At 45.2% G+C, this 19,873-nt stretch overlaps 1 protein-coding gene across 1 annotated transcript in view; it reads right to left on the bottom strand.

Moving 5' to 3' along the window:
* Nucleotides 1-19,873, bottom strand: part of GPC3 (glypican 3) — a 405,964-nt gene that overhangs the window by 217,569 nt on the left and 168,522 nt on the right. The gene's annotated exons all lie outside the window — the stretch shown is intronic.

The raw sequence follows: 19,873 nt of genomic DNA, 5'->3' as shown, positions 1-19,873 counted from the left end.
CACTTTCCCTTTCCAGGGTAGGATTCTGAGCCCTGACTCCACTCGCTGGACCCACAACCTTGCCAGCATCTTCCAGCTGGGCCTGACGCCCAGAAGTCTGAGTTCAGAACATAAAGCCTGGCGTGAAAATACGAATATAAGCTTCCTCTTATTGATTCTGCTTATTTTCATCTACTGCCTAGATTACAAATCTTTGATATTAGAATTACACATGTTTAAACCTGAAAGGGAGCTTAGAAATAGTGTATTTCAGTGACTTCTAGACATTGCTGGTCTGCAAACCTCTGATATCAAGATCCCCTGGGATGCCTGTTAAACATGGAAATGCCTAGGCCCTACCACAGACCTATAAATTCAGAGTTTCTAGGCACTGGCCCCAAGAATCTACGTTTTAACAAGCTCCCCAGGCATGTCGGATTCAGATTTAGATCTAGACACGCTGATTATCAAAGCTTGTCATTTCACAGATGAGGAAACTGAGAGAACAAGAGCTGAAATCCAGGTCCCATGAGTCCCAGGTTTTTGTTCATTCATCATAGCACTTTCCAGCACTTTCTCTCCTGCTGAGAGAAGGACTTCAGAACTATCTTGTGTAAGAGCTAGTTATAAAGTCCATTTGCAATAAAAAGCTTGTTTTGTGAAGAACACAGTGGACTATCTGTTAAACTCTCTCAAAAACCTTCCTTTGAAAAGGTCTGCACACTCCCGAAGGCCACCATCTTGGGGTGACAGGTATTAACTGCGGCAGACTTATGATTTCTCCCCTACCCCGCACCCCAAACTCAAGGGGGTCCGAAGCAGGAGGGTCTGCTGAGCGTCCGCAATGAGCTGGAGCATGAGAGCATTAGCCCGGAACGATCACTCGAGCTATCTGAACTACCTGGTACCCTTTCTTTATGAAAGACGCCGTCGTGAAGAAGGAGCGAATGGGTCCTAGCCACTCAGCCGCCGCCCCCGCGGCTGCTTATTGTTGAGCTATAAATTACACACAGCCACCGGCACAGATGCGCACAAATCACATTTGCCACTGCAGATACGTATTTTGAAAACAAAATGAGTAATGGACCCGGAGCGATGGACATTAATTGAAACAGCAGTGTGATTTTTAGATAATATAAACGACAGAGAGTTTAAGATAATCATCAAGTCCTTTTTGGCCAGGGCGAGATGAACATAAAACCTATGACAGCATTCTCATGATCTCTCACTTGGTAAAATTGTAAAAGGTCACTTCAAACTTGGTTAAATATAGCAGCCAAAGGCATGAGAGACACAGTCGCCTGGAAATACTAAGTTGTCTTCTTGATGTGGGGCAGCTCGGCTGCCTCTGAGAGCTTGGTTTGAATATAATAACAAAATAGGGCCCGGGGATGATTCAAAAAATAGCAGGTGGGGCTCTGAAGAGTTATAATAACAATGTGACAAAGGCGCTGGACTTCGATTCATGATCAGAGGGAACAGGACGACCGCTAGCTCTAAATGTGACATGGGCTGGGAACCCCTCGTGTGGCAAGTGTTGCCTGCGACACCACAGGGCCTTAGAGCCTAGAAGTCTGTGCTGTGCGTGTAGTTGCTAGGGTTAAGAAATTTCCGTTGTCGGGGCGCCTGGGTGGCACAGCGGTTAAGCGTCTGCCTTCGGCTCAGGGCATGATCCCCGCGTTATGGGATCGAGCCCCACATCAGGCTCCTCTGCTATGAGCCTGCTTCTTCCTCTCCCACTCCCCCTGCTTGTGTTCCCTCTCTCACTGGCTGTCTCTATCTCTGTCGAATAAATAAATAAAAAATCTTAAAAAAAAAAAAGAAACTCTTCTGTCTTTAAAAAAAAAAGAAAAAAGAAATTTCCGTTGTCGTCTCTGCTTTTCAATCTGTCCGTATTTTGTTCTGGAAAGAGAGAACGATGACACCAACTTCCAATTCGATGACAAGGAACCAACAGCCCTCCTCGCTTGGTCTCTGTCCTGGGCGTTCCCACAGTACATTCTGTGTACGGCCCACGCTGAATTGTATGCACTGGATGTAAGCACAGCCTGTGCTGGCAAACTCACCTCCCCGGCCTGAGCGCTCTGAGGCTAGCCTACGTGTCTCATTCATCTTGACGCCAACACCTACAGAGGCTATGGGGACACAGGAGAGTCTCCGTGTACGTTTGCTAAATGAATAGGTACGCGTGAACGAATGAAAGAGAAATCAAAGGGCGCTGACTGGCCATCGCGGATGGGTCACGCGGCGCCACATGGATGCTGAAAAAGGAAAACGTTAGTCAATCCATCAATTGGTTTGTCTACGTGGCACCAAACGAGCAGCCTCCTTGCTTTTTTTTCTCCCTCTAAATACCCAGGCATTTCAGGTTATGTTGCCACTCAACCAGAATTGAAAGATATAAAGCATCTTAGCCGACTGTGCAAGACTTGGAAAACTCACATATATTCTGCCTTTCGGTTTACCCCTTAGGAAATGGTCTGCAACTGTGCGTGGTATTTTGAAAAAAGTCTTTATTATCGAAGGAAACCACAAGGACTTTATTAACATTATCTCATTAATCTTCAAAAGATAGCTGTAAGGCAGTAGCAAATTTTAGTGACGAGGAAACAATTACAAAGGAGGCTGAACGACTTGCTTCAAGTTATTAAGTTAATTACTGACTCAGTTGACATTTGACACTGTTGCTATCCTCCTTCCTAAATTGCTTTCCCTTGACCTTCGTGACACTAAACTATTTTCACTCCTTCCTTTCTCTTAGGAATTTATGCTTCTTTACGGAAGAATGAATTCAATGTTAAATCCTTTCAGTTGTATCACTGCAAATTGTCTTTATCGATGCGGAGCTGGGTTCACAGACTTTCTGATGTTCTTCCTCACGTCCCGAGACAACGGCAGTGTAGCAGTTGATAGCATGAACTCTGGAGCCAGAATCCAGTCTTTCAAATCCTGGCTCTGCCGCTCACTAGATGTGTGACCCTGAGCCAGTCACTTAATCTTTCTGTACTTTGGATTCTCTACCTGTAAAATCAGGATAATGGTAGCACCTCGCCTCAGAAGGTTGTTCTGAGGGTTACGCAATAAAGAATACGTGTATATATGAAATGCTTAGAACAGTACCTGGCATATAATAAGTAATCAATGTCAGCAATTACTAATCACACTATTTCACAGACACATTTCCATCTAGCTAAGCGATGTTCCATGGGGTTAATACATCATGGCTTGCTTAGCCAATTTCATCTTGCATGATTTTATGGGAGTTCATAGGAATTTGGAAAATCGCTGAAAATCAAAAACAGGAGGCGGAGCACATCCATCATTTTTGTTCTTCGCTGGGGTTTCTTCAAATTCCTTCATTGGTTCATCTTCCTCCCTCTCCTACGCCATCCTAGCCCCCTCTTTATCCCTAGGCTGTTGCTGCAGCCCCAGCCCAAGCACTTAGCACCTCATAATTTTGTTTAATGGGGCCCAGGTAGGATGCATGGTGAACTAAGAAAGCCCCCACCAAAGTGAAGTAATGTGGCTTGTGCCTGGCACCTTTCCATAAATGTCATGTGCATAGACAAAATGGGATGGTTACGGGGACCATATGAAAGAGGAGGCTGGAAGCAGGCTGGGGCCAGGCTGGGAAGGCACCTAGACGCCATGCCATGGAGTTGAGGTTTGATCTTATAAGCTATGGAAAGGAACTACATTTTTCTGGGTTACGAAAGTGGGAAAGAAAAGAAGAGAATGCTACTTGGAGACCAGGAAAGCAGTTTATAGCTTCCTGACTATTCAATAGCAAAGTTCATTTCTCTTTAGCCTTAAGAAATAGTTTTAATTATATCAGACTTTGAAACTGCCCAACTATCTCAGAGCGTCCCTCTTCTTACTTGTCCCTCCCCAAGGAGGCTTTTTTTTAATGGTCTAATATTTGCGTTTGTACTTTGTTTTAATAACAGATTCTGCTTTTCTAGAAGAGAGTTCAGCCATACCTCAATTTAAATGCCTTTGTGTCTTAGAACATTTAAGAGAGACAATTTGTGTCCAAGATTACCCTGCCTGAAAGACAGGTAGTTGCTGGTGGCCTGGGAAGCCTGGACCTGAGCTAATTGTGAGTTCCAGCTAGTCAGTTTCACAATAATTACCCAGCTCTGAAAGCAATCTCTATGGGAACATATAATTACCTACCAACTTGCTTTGACAACACTGGAAATGCAGTCTCAGTGACAGCCATCCTCCAGAAATGTAGTCCTTAGCCTCGAAAAGAAGCATGTTCTCCTGCTAATGGCCTAGAAGGAGATCAATGGGTAGCATGACCACCTCAATCAAACCCCTCACAGTCTACTTGGGCCATTGGCACCCCAGAGGGAAAGAAAACAACAAACTCGAGTACCTAGGTGAAAACTTCCCAAAAAGCCTCCAAACGATTTCTGTTTTAGTAGCGTTATAGTACAGCCATAATGAATAGCAACTCATCAGGGACCTTTCTCCATAATGGCTTATTCCAAATATTTATTTTTCTCATATCTCAAGCCCTGTGGAATTACAATGCTCCCACTGACTTATTGAAAATTATTGCAGAAATGATGTTCTTGGTATGAAAGATATTGTATTTCCTCCCCCGATTACAGCCTTACATTTTGTTCCTTTTTAATTCCATATCTTTTTATTATTTTTCTCTCTGAATCGATCCTTGGCATGTATAAAGGTAGCTCCCTATTCTTTTCAACTGCCTTACTGACAGAAAGTTCTCTAGCAATATCGGCTAGAAGGAAATCTCTCTCGGTCTCATTTCCTTCCCTTCAAAAGTAAACCCACTGGCCTGCCTCGTCCACAAAAATGTAATGGGAATGTTTCCCTGCCACATTAGTCGGTCCTGATGCAGGGAGAGCAAAAGGCCAGGCCAGATGGCGACTGTCACAGCTGGCTGGCTACACTGCCAGGATCACAGAGGCTAGAGCTGGGCCAGGTGTCACGGCTCAGAATGAGGCAACGGGGGACTCCATGAAATGACTTTAAGGCCAGGCTGACAGGAGACCAATAAAGCACTTTTTCAACAAACTGAGAAAATGACTTGCACCACTATCTTTACTCGCTGACTTCTTCTGTTGCAAGGGGATCTCCAGATCTTTGGCCGCAGTGATACGCTGAAGTAGACTCCTCTTCTGAAACCCTCGGACAAGACATGCCCCGGGAAGGTGCAGAAGAGGCAAGGAGGAAGTGAGGGAACTGGGCGAGGCCAGGAAAATCCAGTAACACAAAGCTCCCCTTACCTGTTTAGCTTCCATCCCTGAGTACGGTGAGCACACGCTCTGTGCCAAGCACCTGTACTAACGGTTCCGAGAGCCCAAAAGAGATTCAGGGATGACTCTCGCCGGAAAGGCATTTCCTGCCTGGTGTGAAATTCAGCCTCTCCTGTGCCCTCACCAGCTTATTTAGGGTTCCTGGGGGGCTTTAATCTTCCCGGTACTTCCGAGAACAGAAATCCATAATTCCTTTTGGGTCAGAAGCACTGTCATTTGCAAAGACCTCCGTGAATCATGCAAACCAGTGATTCATCAGTGAGCCCATTCCCAAAATAGCAATTGCTCTGAGAAGAGACAGCCCTAAATGCTACCAGAGGGATCCTACTTATGGACGACCCCAGATATTCCCTTCCATCTTCTCTGTGGGAGACGGAGTATTAGCCCGAAGCCCCTGGCCCGACACCAATGCCACACCACGGCTAATCAGTTGCTCCGTGAGCTCACATTCTCTGCTAGAGGCTGGGACCTTCACCGTAATTACTACCACTTGCTAAATTTCATCTCTATGGAAAGTATAATAAAAAGGTGGCTATCTGAGGAGCACTTGTTAGAGTAATCAAGCTTGAAATGGTGATAGAAATGCAAATCTGAGGTGCCATTTCGTGAACAGAAGGAAAAGGAGAGCCCAGCAGAGCAGGCCAGCTACCCTTGGAAGAGCTCAGCGCTCCCCTTTTTTAATTCACAGAAACGCTGAGCGTCTCAGTATGTCTCTTTACAGGTCCTATTCCAGCTGCCCCTCGCTATCCTCTCTCTCTCTCTCCCTCTTATTCTTCTCCTTTGCCCCACTTCCTCTTCTCGTTCCTCCCCTGGCACCTTACTATACAACGGAAGTCCTGACCAGACTTCATGGCAGTCTCTGTTCATCCACGGCTGCCCGAGGGACGGTGCGCGCCCATTCCAACATCAAACACAGATGAAGTTTGGATCCTCTACTCCATCAGGTTACCCATGCTTCTGCTTCCTTCCATTAGCACTGACAACCAAGAAATGACCAGAGAGATTTAGACGGGGTGCCTATCATATAGACGGTGCCTCGTTGCCATGGTAACAGAGCTCTGTCACACGAAGAGGTGCCACATCTCGGCAAACAGGCTGCTAAAGCTTTCAACTCCGACAGCAAGGAAGCAGGTGAGCAGAGGCTAGCCCTGAGAGCTCAAGAGGCCTGCAGAGGCCGGCAGACGCCAAAGGGTCAGGGGGCAGAGGGTGGACAGAGAGGCCTGGGCAACCACAGCAGACATCCGGCCAAAAAAAGTGCTCGTGGAACAGGTGTTCTAGAACGCAGCCTGGTCAGGAAAGCCCAAGTAGACAGAGGCCCGAGCCGGGGATTGCGGGCCTGGAGGCGCTGGGACCATAGGAAGCCTAGGTGCAACCTCCCCTTCCTGAGCTGAACTTCCCGACTGTGTTTTTAGAGCTACTTGGCAGCTGGTACCATCCACGAGAACATAGGCTGCATTTCAGGCGGTGTGAAGCAATTCTAGACCATGGTGTCGGTTTGCAAAGCTTTCCGGGGTCCCTCAAGAGGAGATGGAAAGCTGTGTTTTACAGGGCCTGAAGCCATGGGCCAGTGAGGCTCAGGTGTCCTGGGGTGGGTTCTCCTGTTTTCAAGTTCTTATTAACAAAGTTGAGCTTTCTTTCCACTTCTCTAGGCTGGCCTGCAACTGAGCAAGAGGGCTTTTCAGCACGGAAACACTTCACTATTTCACCTAGCTGGCAGAAGGCCCCTTTGGGCTCAGAGGCATTGCTACGGTTCTCCAGCACAGTCTAGAGTGGGACAGGTCCCCGAAGAGGGCTTTGAGGAGATGCTGACCAGAGGAACCCCTTCATTTTCCTCCTTCCTTCGTTCTGATGCATCCTCCAGAGTCAAGTGAATACCAAGACATACCCCAAAGGCAAATAGAGACCATTTTCAGAAGGGCCACGCCTCTGTGCGCCTCCATTAATGTGGGTACCCGAGAGCGGACTGTAAGCATCTGGCTCCTTGGAAAACAAAACTAAGTTTTACAAACACCTGGGCCTTGGTTTACGGAGGGGGAAAAACCTGATATTGGTTTGTATGACACTTCCCAACATTAGGGTTTTTAGGACACATTAAACACTATCGCCAAGTCCGAGCAGATTGGATTCATTAATGGAATTGGACCGCCTCTCTAAACATCAGAGCAACGTATTAGTAACAAGAAACCTTACTTCCTCCACTTAGTTGAGCTGGAAAATTAATGTAGTGTGCTTCTGAAGAAACACATAATGAACATGATGAATTTTCATCATCTTGCTGGAAAGTGATTCTTTATGTTCTTATTCCAAATTTACAGCAAGTAAATTTAACGTTCCAAAGCTGCCGAGCCTTTTTAAGACCTCACTATCAATTTGTGGGGTGCTTTAACTGATTCTGACCTGGAATTGATTAGTGCTTTCTGACAAACACACATGTAGCAAATTGCTGCACTTCAAGATAAATCAAGTTATTTGGGGGGTTACACTTTATTCATATTTCTTCTAAGGAAGAAAAAAAAAACCCCAGCCCTTACCTGAGTGTCCTGAAGAGAGGCTGGGATCCCAACTGGCTCTGTGACTTTCATAGCAAATTGGTAATTGGGGAGTTCAAAATCTCCATCGGTAACTAGGAGCCCATGCTGACCAGCTCCCGGGCAAAGCTGATCTCAAAAACACCCACTGTTGTTTGGCCAAAAGTCATAGGCCACAAATGGCATCCCAGAGCACTGTGAACCCCCAAGGACATGGGTGCTCTAGGCAGATGTTACATTTCCGTTTTTTTTTTTTAAAAAAAAACCTGAGATATAATTCACATACCATAAAATTCATCCCCTTTAACGTGTACAATTTTGTGGTTTCTGGTGTGTGCTTGCAGATGCCCAACCATCAGCGCTGTCTGGTTCCAGAGCATTTTGAGCACCCCAAAAAAGAAACCCTAGACACATTACCGTCACTCCCCATTGTCCACTCCCCTCCCCCAGCCCGGGGAAGCCACTCCTCTACTTTCTGTCCCTCTGGATTTGCCTCTTCTGGACAATCATTCCTTGCTGCATAAGGGCTTTGGTCTATATACTGCTTTTAAAGTATCCCCTGGGTGTTTCCCTGTTGGAGACAGTCAATCTGTAGGAACTGTTGAGGTGGGTGCATATGAAATCCAGGTTCCCATACCAGTATGCAACTTCCTTGACAGAAACTTCCTTTGGGGACCTTTGCTTATCGATAGAGACAGCTGCTCCCAGCACTGCTTGTGCACAGATCTTCCCGCCAGGTGTGATTCTCTCTTTCTCCTTTGGTTGGGAAAGTGGAGCGGGGCGGGGGTGGGGGTCTTTGCTGTTTGTCAGAGACAGGGTAGATTTAAATTCCTCGAAGCCAGTTCCAGGCTGTTGGCCAGACGTAGTATAGCTAAGTAGACTCCAGAGTCAGGTAAACTATGTCCAAACCACGGCTCTACCACTTTTTATGGGTTACAGGCTGTGTGACGATGGGCAAGTTACACGACCTCTCTGAGCCTCGGTTTCTCACCTTCGAAAGGGAAATGGTAGTACCAACCTCATGGGATTGATTTTGAGGACTAAATGAGATATAGATAGATAGATATAAATATAGATGGATAACTTCGTACCACACCAGGTATTAGTAAGATTTCAATAAATGATATTGAAAATGAAATGCCTATTGTGGGCCAGGTACTGGTTTTTGCATTTGCTGGTTGCTTCCTTACTGCTAAGCGCACACCTTCAGAAGGAGAGATGGGATTCTGAATATAAAAACTGGCAATGCCTTGGAAAGATATCGATGTAATAAGATGACACGATGTCTGATCAAGTATGTGAGACTGATATCACATCAGTAAACACCAGCCCCAGATTAATTTCTTGACAGGCAAGGCGAGTTGACATTCTCAGGAAATTAAAATTCAACATGTTCTTTCTGCAAATACTGTAGTCCATGAAAATCAATATGTTTTACCCTGACTATATGGCAGCCAGTTTCTCCAGGAATATGGCAACAGCCATTCAAGCACAGTATAATATGAAATCTATAGATCAATAAGCCCTTTGATTTATAAAAAGTTACAGCAAGTCACCAGGGAGAAAAGATCTAGAAAAGATAAATGTCTCTCATCAAAAGGCTACTTTAAACATAATCCTGTCAAAAGAAAGGATACGTATTTTATACAGTATGTGTGAAAACCCAATAAGATTTTTAAACACAATCAAGCATCTATCTTCACTAATAGAAAGTTCAAAGTCAAATATTTCATAACTGTGCACACAGGCTGTCTGGTGGGTGGACAAAAACAAAGGGGCTACCATAGGACTCCATCTGTAGTGGTTATTTAATTCCTTTCTCAGGTTGGATGGATAATAACTTGGTGCTTAATACTATTGATAGCAATAGAAAATAATCACAAAGCAGTGGGATCCCAGCAGAATTCCATTTCTAGAGGATTTCTTATAGTCTTAAAGAATTAGGGCCATTCAAATCCCTGGTCCACGACACTATTCAAGCCTAATAAAATTACATCCAGGAAGAACAGACGGGAGCCTCTAACATTGACCAAAGGAGTCAGGAATCTGATACAATTGTGTCATTAACCTGATAGCGGAACATATACATTTTTCTCTCTCACTCATTAGCAATAACCATGGAAAGGGGACACTCCCGGACTTCCCAAGGATCCCATGGCAAATTCTGTGACTGTAAGAAACAACAATTCACTTTTTGGATTTTTTCCACCGTGTTGTGGATATTCTTTACTCCTTCCAGCAGTCGGGCTTTGGTTCTAGACAGGAGAGACCCTGGATGAGTGGTAAGGAATCTCTAGGAATCCAATTAACCATTTCCATTTCAACACAAAGGCGATTTGAACAGGGTGGACTAAACAGAGAGTAGTGGTAGGTGCCGAAAGGCCCCCACGCTGCTGCTAAGTAGCAGTGAGGTCGGTCCTCTGCTCAACAACTCCTATCCTATCCTATCCTATCCTATCCTATCCTATCCTATCCGAAGTCAGCTGATCTGGCTTCCGGTCCCACCTCTGTCACTAACTGTATGATCTCAGGAAGTGGCTTTCATCTTCTGGGCCTCTGTGCTCACATCTGTAAAATGTGGAGGTGGAACTAGATGTTCTATCTCTCTCTGCATCCTATGATCCAGTTCCAAGACCCTTGGCCACTCTCTGTTTTCCTCTTATCATCATCAGGACTTGGAATGAAGAAGATAGGATATACCCCCTCACAAAGAGACCTTCATTCGGTAAGTTGGTGATTTATGCTTTCATTACTATTTTTCTAGGTATTATGTTAGCCCCTGGGAGTTAAAGAGGACTCCGTCTCTGTCCTTAAAGGTTTTTGATGAGATATATACCTAAGATCTAGAAGTATCTGCCATAGTCCAAGGGAAATGCCGCTAGCTTCCCAGGTAAAGAGATCTAGTAACCAAAGGGAGGGCGTGACAAAAATTTAGGGGAAAAAACTCTGCTCCTGGGCTCTAGATCAAGACCTAGAAGGTGGGCAGAAGTAAAACTTGAATTTAAGGGTCTGTTCGGATCCTTGGAGAAGGCACCGAGGGACTCAGTTGTGGGGTTAGGCGTTTCTCACTATTACCAGTTGTCCAAAGCTCGGTGACAAATTCCTTCTTCTCAGGTAGGGCTCAGCCTCCTTGTTTCACCTCTGATACAAGAGCTACAGTGCCTTCGCCTACTCAAGAGCTTTCTCCGTTTTCGCTTTCCTACCCCCGCCGCACGTCACAGCCACTTCCTGTCCTGCACACGTCCGCTGGTAGAGAAGAATACAATAAGGGTCAAACGCTACTTTGGGCCGCCATCAGCTAGGTATATGGTTTAGACAAACTTTTGATGCCAAACCTCCACCTGGTTTTTTTCTTCCTCCTCCTCCTAACACTACCACCTGACATTTATTTGTACAGATTCCAGAGTGCTCTAAAGAGGCACTGAGGCTCAGAGAAGAGAAAAGACTTACCCAAGGCTACACGGCCTACAAATACGAAAATTCTTAGATGTTCCAAAGAACGTGTGCATGACAATAAGGAAGGATGTCCCCCAGGAAGACCAACAGACCAGGCAGGTACCATGAGGCTTCACTCAGACAAATCTACAATGGTCTGAAATTTGGTCAACTTTACCCATCCAGAAATCTGATTTTGCCAGTGTCCTAGGTGCTCATCCGACTCATGCTAAAAAAACAAAACAAAACAAAACAAAAAAACAAAAAATTCCCAAGAGGTGCACCTGGCCGGCTCATTCAGTAGAGCATGCGACTCTTGATCATCGTGAGTTTGAACCTCATGTTGAGTGTAGAGCTATGCAAAAATAAACAAATAAATAAAATTTAAAAAATTTAAAAGCTCCCAAGAAAGTGGCATAAATAATTAAAATGCCTGGGTACTGACTTGCAATGTGAATTATTACTACTAGGGGGACCAGATTCTCACATTCACTGGTCACACTGTCCACAGACAAGCTATGTGAAAAGGATGAATCATAATCAGAAAGTTGATGGGTGAGCCTGGAATCATTACCAGGCGAGTTAGCAAAACCATGTCAAATTTCAGTGGCATCAGGTGTCCACAATGAAGACAAAGCTGCCATAGGAAGTGGCCCTTTGACACCCTCGGCCTTAGACAGAGCTGGACAGGCTCTGCTATACTCACTCTCTCAGCCTCTGTTCTCATTGACATATTACTTCTTTAACAATGTTAATACCTCCCAGTGACATCTCTCTGGTTTGATCTATTGCATCTTGTTTAAAGTTTAATTATCAGAGAACAACCTACTTCCAGAGTCTTCAGGGGACATCTGTCACCTCCATGGACTACCAACCGAGACCAGGTTTTCTGATTCTGAGTTTGCAGTGCTTTCCACTCTCTTGCTGCCTCGCCATCAAACGGGGGTCACCCCATATCCTCCACGGGAGAAAAACGAGCCAAGCACACACAGGCTTTGAAAGTACCGTGCCGATATAAGCTATTATCATTTTAAAATCAGCACACATGGATCCTTTTGCCATCCTTCAACTTTAGCAAATACAGTGGTAAACGAGAGCAGGGAGCACTTCGTGGAGAATTTCCAGGAAGGGACATTTCTCGGTCAGCTGAAAACTTGGGGGCACTCTGGTTAACTACTGTTTTTATGTAAGCTCCCTCAGGCTATCCCTTCTTTCCCCCAACAGTGCTGATGCAGGATATACAATGAAATGAGGTCAACGAGTGCAGGGTCCTCCCCAGCCAGGGCCAGGAGAAGGCTAGGGTCATCAGTGCACAATTAGTTGCTAACTGATAAATGAGGAGTCAAATGGCTGAAAGACGTGGAAGAAGTGAAGATCTGCCACAAAAAAAAAAAAAAAAAAAAAGATATACCGGCTGATTTACGAAGGAGGAAGAGGAAGAGGGGGAGAGAGGATGGGAATGAATCAGAAAGCCCCGAGAAAGAACTACATGTAGGAAAGAGGTCCTCAATATCAGCAAGCACCAGAGGCAAAGAATTTCTTCCCCTCCCACCAGACACATGGAACATTTCTCTCCCCGGAAAGAGGAGGCGATCACTTCCTCAGGAGATTGATTACACTCACACAGGCCATACTAAAAGTTGACCTCAGATTATACTCATCATATTTCACTTCAAACTCTCATTTTTTGATTGTCACATGTGTCATTCTCTGAGTCAGTGGTGGGGAGAGAAAAGGGTACGTTATTGTCGAAGATGAAATATACTTACCTTTCAAAAGGACATGTTTCCTGCTAGAAATTTCTGTACTCCAAAAATGCTCATTAAAAAAAAACCGCATTTTCCTCTGGTAGAAAAACCAGAGGTAAATAAAGGCCAAAGCAATCACCTACCACAACCCTAAAACACACCTATTGGTGTGTTCACACCCGCATCCGTAATTACGCTGTCAGATATGACACCATATCTACATATGATAATAGATCTGAGAGAGATGAACATTGGGCCTTAAATGTCAGCTAGAAAAATCCTCCCATCCAATCTTGGAACCATTATGCGAAAAGAAATGAGAAAGAAAGACTAATTCTTCTGAAGACAGATCCTAGGCCAAACCACACAGTATAGATAGTTCCATGAAAGGAACAGGAGTTGGGAGGTAAGAGCAGGGAGGGCAGAGGGCATGCCGGAAAGTGCGCGTGGGGCGGGCTCTCCACAAAGGCAACCATCTCCTCTGTCTCTCCTAAGGGACTGCACTGCCATGTGGATGAGGGTTCCAGTTCATTAGTGCTTTGACCCTGTCTCTGAATCTGATGACCTTTGAGCATCACCCCACCACTTTGTGAATAATAGAGACCTTCCCTCCACAGAGTCCCCCTGACTTGGCTCCTTTCAAAGCCAGCCAAGACAGCCCTCCCTACCAACATGGAATCCAGGAGAATACAAGGAGCAGCCATTGTGCCGGGCAGGGCTGGGGCGGTAGTGGGAGAAACAGCAAGTGACCCGATGCTGCAGCTACCCCGGAAACCCATCCTCTGAGGTACAAACGCCACCCGACGCTCAGCTGGCTAGTCCCAGACACCGCGGGATTGCAATGCCACATTGGAGCAATCAGCGTGCCATTCATGTGGGTAACTGCCGACCCTTCCATGCAGAAGACACCTGTCAGACACAACCATTTAGACATTGGGCCTCTTCAAGGCAGGGTGGTCACCCATGTGTGTGTGTCTCTTCCTGACCCATGTCTAGCCATCTACCTGGTGTAGAGAAGAAGCTCAGTCACCACTTTTGTCTCTTATTTTACATCACTGGAGCTCTTCGAGAAGAACACTGGCTTTGGAATCAGGGAGCGTGTCTTCCAGTGGGACCTCCACCCCTGAAGAAGCTGTGAGTATCTAGGACGGTCTCTCCCCCTCTTGTGCCTCAGCTCGCTCAGCGTGTTCCAAATGACTCGCTCCCTCGCTCCATTCGGCTCTCTTTCCAAACACTCCCTTCTTGGCGAGGCTTACCTCACCACCGTCTCTGTCACCACCACCCACATCCCTCTTTACCTCTGCCCTGCTTTACTTTTTCTTCATAGCACCTACCATAAAATCGAAATTGCCTTATTCATTCTTTCCTTCATCCCTCCATCTGTCCATTCATCTATTATTTCCTTGGTGGCTGTCTCCTCGCCCTCCAGCCCCGGCCCTGCCAGTAGAATTTCAATTCTGTTAAGGCAGGGAATTTTTCCTTGTCACTGCATCTTTCTTTTTTGAGATTTTATTTATTTATTTGACAGAGAGAGACAGCGAGAGAGGGGACGCAAGCAAGGGGAGTGGGAGAGGGAGAAGCAGGCTTCCCGCCGAGCAGGGAGCCTGATGTGGGGCTCGATCCCAGGACCCCGGGATCACGACCTGAGCGGAAGGCAGACGCTTAACTGACTGAGCCACCCAGGCACCCCCTTGTCACCGCGTCTTGTTCGCTGCCGTATCCCTAGCTACGGAGCACAGGGCCCGGCTCCTGTAGGTGCTAGTAAATATCTGTCCGACTAAAAACTAAAGGCATAGTAGATGCTCAATAAATGTGTGTCCAACGAGACAACGAAGCTGGTGAGACGGAGGAGCTCGAGGTCCGCCCCAGAGTTGAAAGTCTAGGGACCACGGCGGTGCTCCATGGCACTGAGCACGAGCATGTTCTGATCAGGATGTGGCGTTCCAGCTGGCGCCTCCCCAGCTGTCGCCAAGCGCTAAGTGAGAGCTCAAGTGTTTGTCTCCCCCTGGTTCCTGGCGTCCGGCGCTCCGGCTCCTCCGCACCTCTCTGAGCCGGACACCAGAGGGCAGTATACGCACACTTACTGCTTCCCTCCAGCAGAGGGCCAGAGGTAGGGGCTCCAAGTTCCAGATAAATGGCAGGACTCGGGTGTCAAATGGGCATGTCGGGAACGGCGCCTAACTGCCCCCTGATGTGAGGAGCTGCAGACTGCAGGACAAAGGGTTCAGTAAAGACTTCATTCAAAATTTGTAACATGGAAATCAAATGTGAACAACAGACCCCAAAACCATCTGTTCTTGCCAAAGCCAGGACAGACTCCATGGCCAGCTGCCAGAAGTGTCCTGGGTTGTTCTATGCACACGAGGGGAGGGAGCCACGTTTCATTGCAACAAAAGGCCGTTATGCAAAGGGCTGCCAAAAGCAATCTTCCTTTGATGGATTCTCTTTAACTAGAGTAATATAATAAAATGATAATGATAATCTTTTGGTTTATGATTACCCTGAGTTATCACCCCCCCCAAAAAAAAACCAACTCATGGCATCAAAGGAAGTTGACCTTACAAGCTGATTATTTGCCTCTCTGAGAAATTTATCATTGTAACTTGGTGAAAACACATTTTAATTAAAACATGGTACCCATTATAACAAGTTGGGGAGTTTTACAAAGGGGTATAATTCAATCCAAAAATCGAACACCCTGCTACAATATTAAATGCGTGCATGAAAATATATATAAAGAAAAACTTATTACACTTAACAAGTGTGGGCATATGCACATAATTTCTATTAAGAAATTTAAGGGCTTAATGAGAACCCAACACACTTTGATATGTGAATTTCTATTGGGATCGCATCTTCTATTGCTTTTGAATTCTTAGCTGCTATGATATATATAAATTGAATTTTAACCATACCTTCTTGTGAAATAAAAAGTCTGATGCTCTTAATAAATAGACGTCGAGTCTTATATCCTAGCAGACTTTCCTCATATTTTTTCCAAAGTTACCAAACTCAGAATGTGCTCTCCGCACCCCGGGTACGTCATTTTATGGACTCCGGTCTTCCACACGACCCCTCAGGCTGCAACCGCAGGCTGCCCACAATGCTATCGGCCTATCTATCTGTGTGGAAAACCACCAGTCTCTAGCTTCAAAACTAGATCATTGCCTCGGACCTCTGTGAGGCTTTTGTATGGTATTTCTTCCATAAACCCGCGTCGCCTCCCTGTAAGCTTTTGATGAATTCAAGTGTTCATTTGGAACTAGATAGGCTGAACAGGCTGGTCCCTGCAAGTTCCTGTGAATAAAGTTGACAGTGTTTCAACCCTCAGGAGGTGAAGAAGAAAGAGCTGGTCCATCTTGTGCTGTCGGAGGTGATCATTTTCAGTCAGCCCCCCTGATAAGTGCCGGTAAATGTATCCCTTTTAGCATCACTTAAGCCAAGCTAATATGGGAGGCTTCTCCTCCATCTGCACACGAGACAGCAGAAGGAAAGAAAAAAAATACACAGCTCTAAACTTATTTAAATTACTCCACCGAAAAGGCAGAAAGGCAAAGCCTCTAAATCAATGTGTGTAGAAAGCTGGTTCCATGTGGGGCTTTCAATCCCAAGTGCCCTAGGTTGGCTTCACCTGGACAGGGCGTGGACCCCGGGAAGCAATGCTTGGTGTCTACCCCGGTGTTAACTTCTTCTCATTTCTACAGAGGCTTTAGTTTTTAATCAAGAGAACAGGAAGTAAGCTGAAAGCAATAAAACACAGAACAGAGCAGGGCCCGTGAATTCCAGGATAAAAACGTAAGTGCTTGAGACTGTCCCTGAGCACAAAGGAGGCCTCGTCGTTTGGGTGAAATGTGCTAAGAAGGAATGGAAGGAGGAGACGGCTAAATATAGCTTATTGAAAATATATGAAGTCTACACCAGGGTCAGTCACCTTTTTAGCCTTAAAGGCCGGTAGATGGGAGGTGAGGGGAAAGAGTGGATCATTATGTGCCTCTTCATTTTCTCGACTCCTTCCTCCTAGCACCTCTCTGGCTTTCTCCCATTCCCTTCCTCCTCCTGCTTCCACTCATTATCTGTTCCGTCTCCACCCTGTGGAAGAGAAAGACCACAAACCTGAATCAGGGTTGTAGACCTGCCTCCACAGTGGCCTTGGACATCCCGGAGCCTAAATGTACCCGATCTCCACAGCATCTCCATTGTCGATACTCTTCCCTATGATAAAACGTTGGCTACTGAGAGGCTGAAAATGCTCATGGTTTCCTAGTCTAGTTTAGGGAAGATTTAAAAATCTGTCTGGTGAGTAGTAAGTAGAAGAACAGATTCCAAGAGGCAGAAACAATGACTCCATATTGGCTCCAATGGCACCTACTGCAACCCTCCACCTGAATCTGTCATGATCTATTGAAAATACCTATTTATCCATGTGTCTTCCCCACTGGAATGTGAACCCCTAGAGGCTAGGACCTGTAGCTCTCATCTTTATGTCTCAGTATTTACCTCAGAGTCTGACACAGAAAGGAGCCATTTAATAAGTGTTTGTTTAACCGAACCAAGCCCCTGTATCCACAGTCAACAAAATGGTGGCTTCAGCCTAAAATATGCCAACTGAGAAGAATCTCATGTGTGGATCATAGAAAGTATCCAAAACTTAGTAGTTAAGACACATATGGCTACTCCAACCAGAAAACAACTGATATAATCAAAAGAAGCAAGGAACATTTAAAAAGCTGTTACATTCCTCAGGAACAATGTCCTTTGGAAAGACTATCCTTTATCTGCCTGTCAGGGACCATGTCCTTCCCGTGCGGTAATTCATATAAAGTGGTCATAGCCATGAAAAACTACAAAGGCAAAGAGTCTGCTTATGCTTTGCTAGGATTAGATATTAAATAAATGGATAAGGGTCACACATGGTCCCAATTCCAAATTCATGTTGCAATGCCTGGTCAAGGTGGGGTGAGGCAAGAGAAAATTTCCAGCTTCTATTCTGAGCAACCTGGCTTAGGTCCGATAAGATAGATTGTCATGAAAACTATCCAGGGAAGTGTAATTTTTCATTCAAATCTTCAAAAAGAAAAAAAAAACAGTAAAACAAGTTGACTGTCTTATGTATCTCAATACTTATGGCAGTGACTACAGCCATTTTTCATAGTTTAATATTTCAGTAATTTAGATTTTTCTTTTTGAAACTCAGAAGGCAATAAGAGCCATTTCCAACACACACCAACAAAATTTCATTTCTGTATGCTGAAGTGTAAGTACAAGATCAACCCTAAGCTGATACAGTTTTTAAAGGACCCCAGTTTAAAAATACGACTCTCCATCAGGTTATGACAAATCCTTAAATGTGCCTGAAGAGAAACGTACTGACAATTTAGACCTTAGCTACAGTAGTATCGAGAAATGCGTGAACTGGGAGAAGATAAATGGTTTTAAGTTAAAGCAAGGTAATTAGGAATTGGGTATACCTTATCTGAGACTGAAAACAGAAACTACTTAAAAAGGCAGCCTTCTCAAAGTCTGGAACATTCTCTATTCCTCCAGATCAGTTCAGTGCTTATTTAGATGAGGTTTCTCTAACATTCCACTCCCTCAATTACTTGGGGGATCACACTCAAATCAGAATTTCTGAGGACATATTTTTCCAAACTAACCAACAGTTTAAGTGGCACAATTTATAAGCTGTCAGAGATAACTTCTTTTTTCAGTCTTCAAAGAATCATTAACATTTTTTATCTTTGTCTCCACAGTTAAACTCACTCAATTTCATCACCGCTATTTTCTGAGTGACTATAGACAACCCCTCCTTAGAACTCCTCCTGGTAGGCCAGCCCCGCCTAGCATCGGGATAATCTCCAAAGCTAGGGAAGCTCCCAGGAGGCCCAGCGCTCAGGGTCAAGTCTCCCTGGGCCTCCAGTCCTGCTCTGACTTTTTACCCTGGTTGCAATAACTGGGCTTTTGGTAAGTTCTTGTGATTCATATACCTGGGTAACTTCCAGCGATCCTGGCCCATCCTGACGCTGGATCTTGCCTGCGTTCCTGTCTTGGCTTCCCGGTCAGAATTTTAGTTCTTCTGGATTGCCCTGGGGCTGCTCCTGAGCCTTGGATTAGAAATCCTGCCCCTGAGCCTTGGATTAGAAATCCAAGTTCTTTTTTTTTTAAGTTTTTTTATTATATTATGTTAGTCACCATACAATACATCCCTGGTTTCTGATGTAAAGTTCGATGATTCATTAGTTGCGTATAACACCCACTGCACCATGCAATACGTGCCCTCCTTACTACCCATCACCGGTCTATCCCATTCCCCCACCCGCCTCCCCTCTGAAGCCCTCAGTTTGTTTCTCAGAGTCCATAGTCTCTCAGGCTTCATTCCCCCTTCTGATTACCCCCCCTTTCTTTATCCCTTTCTTCCCCTACCGATCATCCTAGTTCTTATGTTCCATAGATGAGAGAAACCATATGATAATTATCTTTCTCTGCTTGACTTATTTCACTTAGCATTATCTCCTCCACTGCCATCCGTGTTGCAGCAAATGTTGAGAACTCGTTCTTTCTGATAGCTGAGTAATATTCCATTGTATATAGAAATCCAAGTTCTTAACTAGAGTCAGATGGGCTCCGCTGCAATCAGATGTCCCAACTGGGCACATGTTGATCTCCCCACCTAGACTTTGCACTCAAGAGCCAAGACCAAGACCTTATTACAGTCACCTGCATTCCATAGACCAGTGCACAATGCCCAGCACACAGAAAGCCTAGAGGGGACAGAATGAGTACACTTCTGTGATATTTATCACCTGCTGCCACATTTACTTAAACCTGGTCTTGTGCCCACAAAAATAAACATCTTCCTATTACCTGCCCCTGGAATTTTCTCTGATCACCAGCC

Source organism: Ursus americanus, chromosome X (genome assembly GCF_024610735.1).
Source record: "Ursus americanus isolate L20-20 chromosome X, mUrsAme1.1.p, whole genome shotgun sequence".
Taxonomy (NCBI): domain Eukaryota; kingdom Metazoa; phylum Chordata; class Mammalia; order Carnivora; family Ursidae; genus Ursus; species Ursus americanus.
The sequence above is the reverse complement of the archived record's forward strand: the minus strand, read 5'-3'. Positions and strand labels throughout refer to the sequence as shown.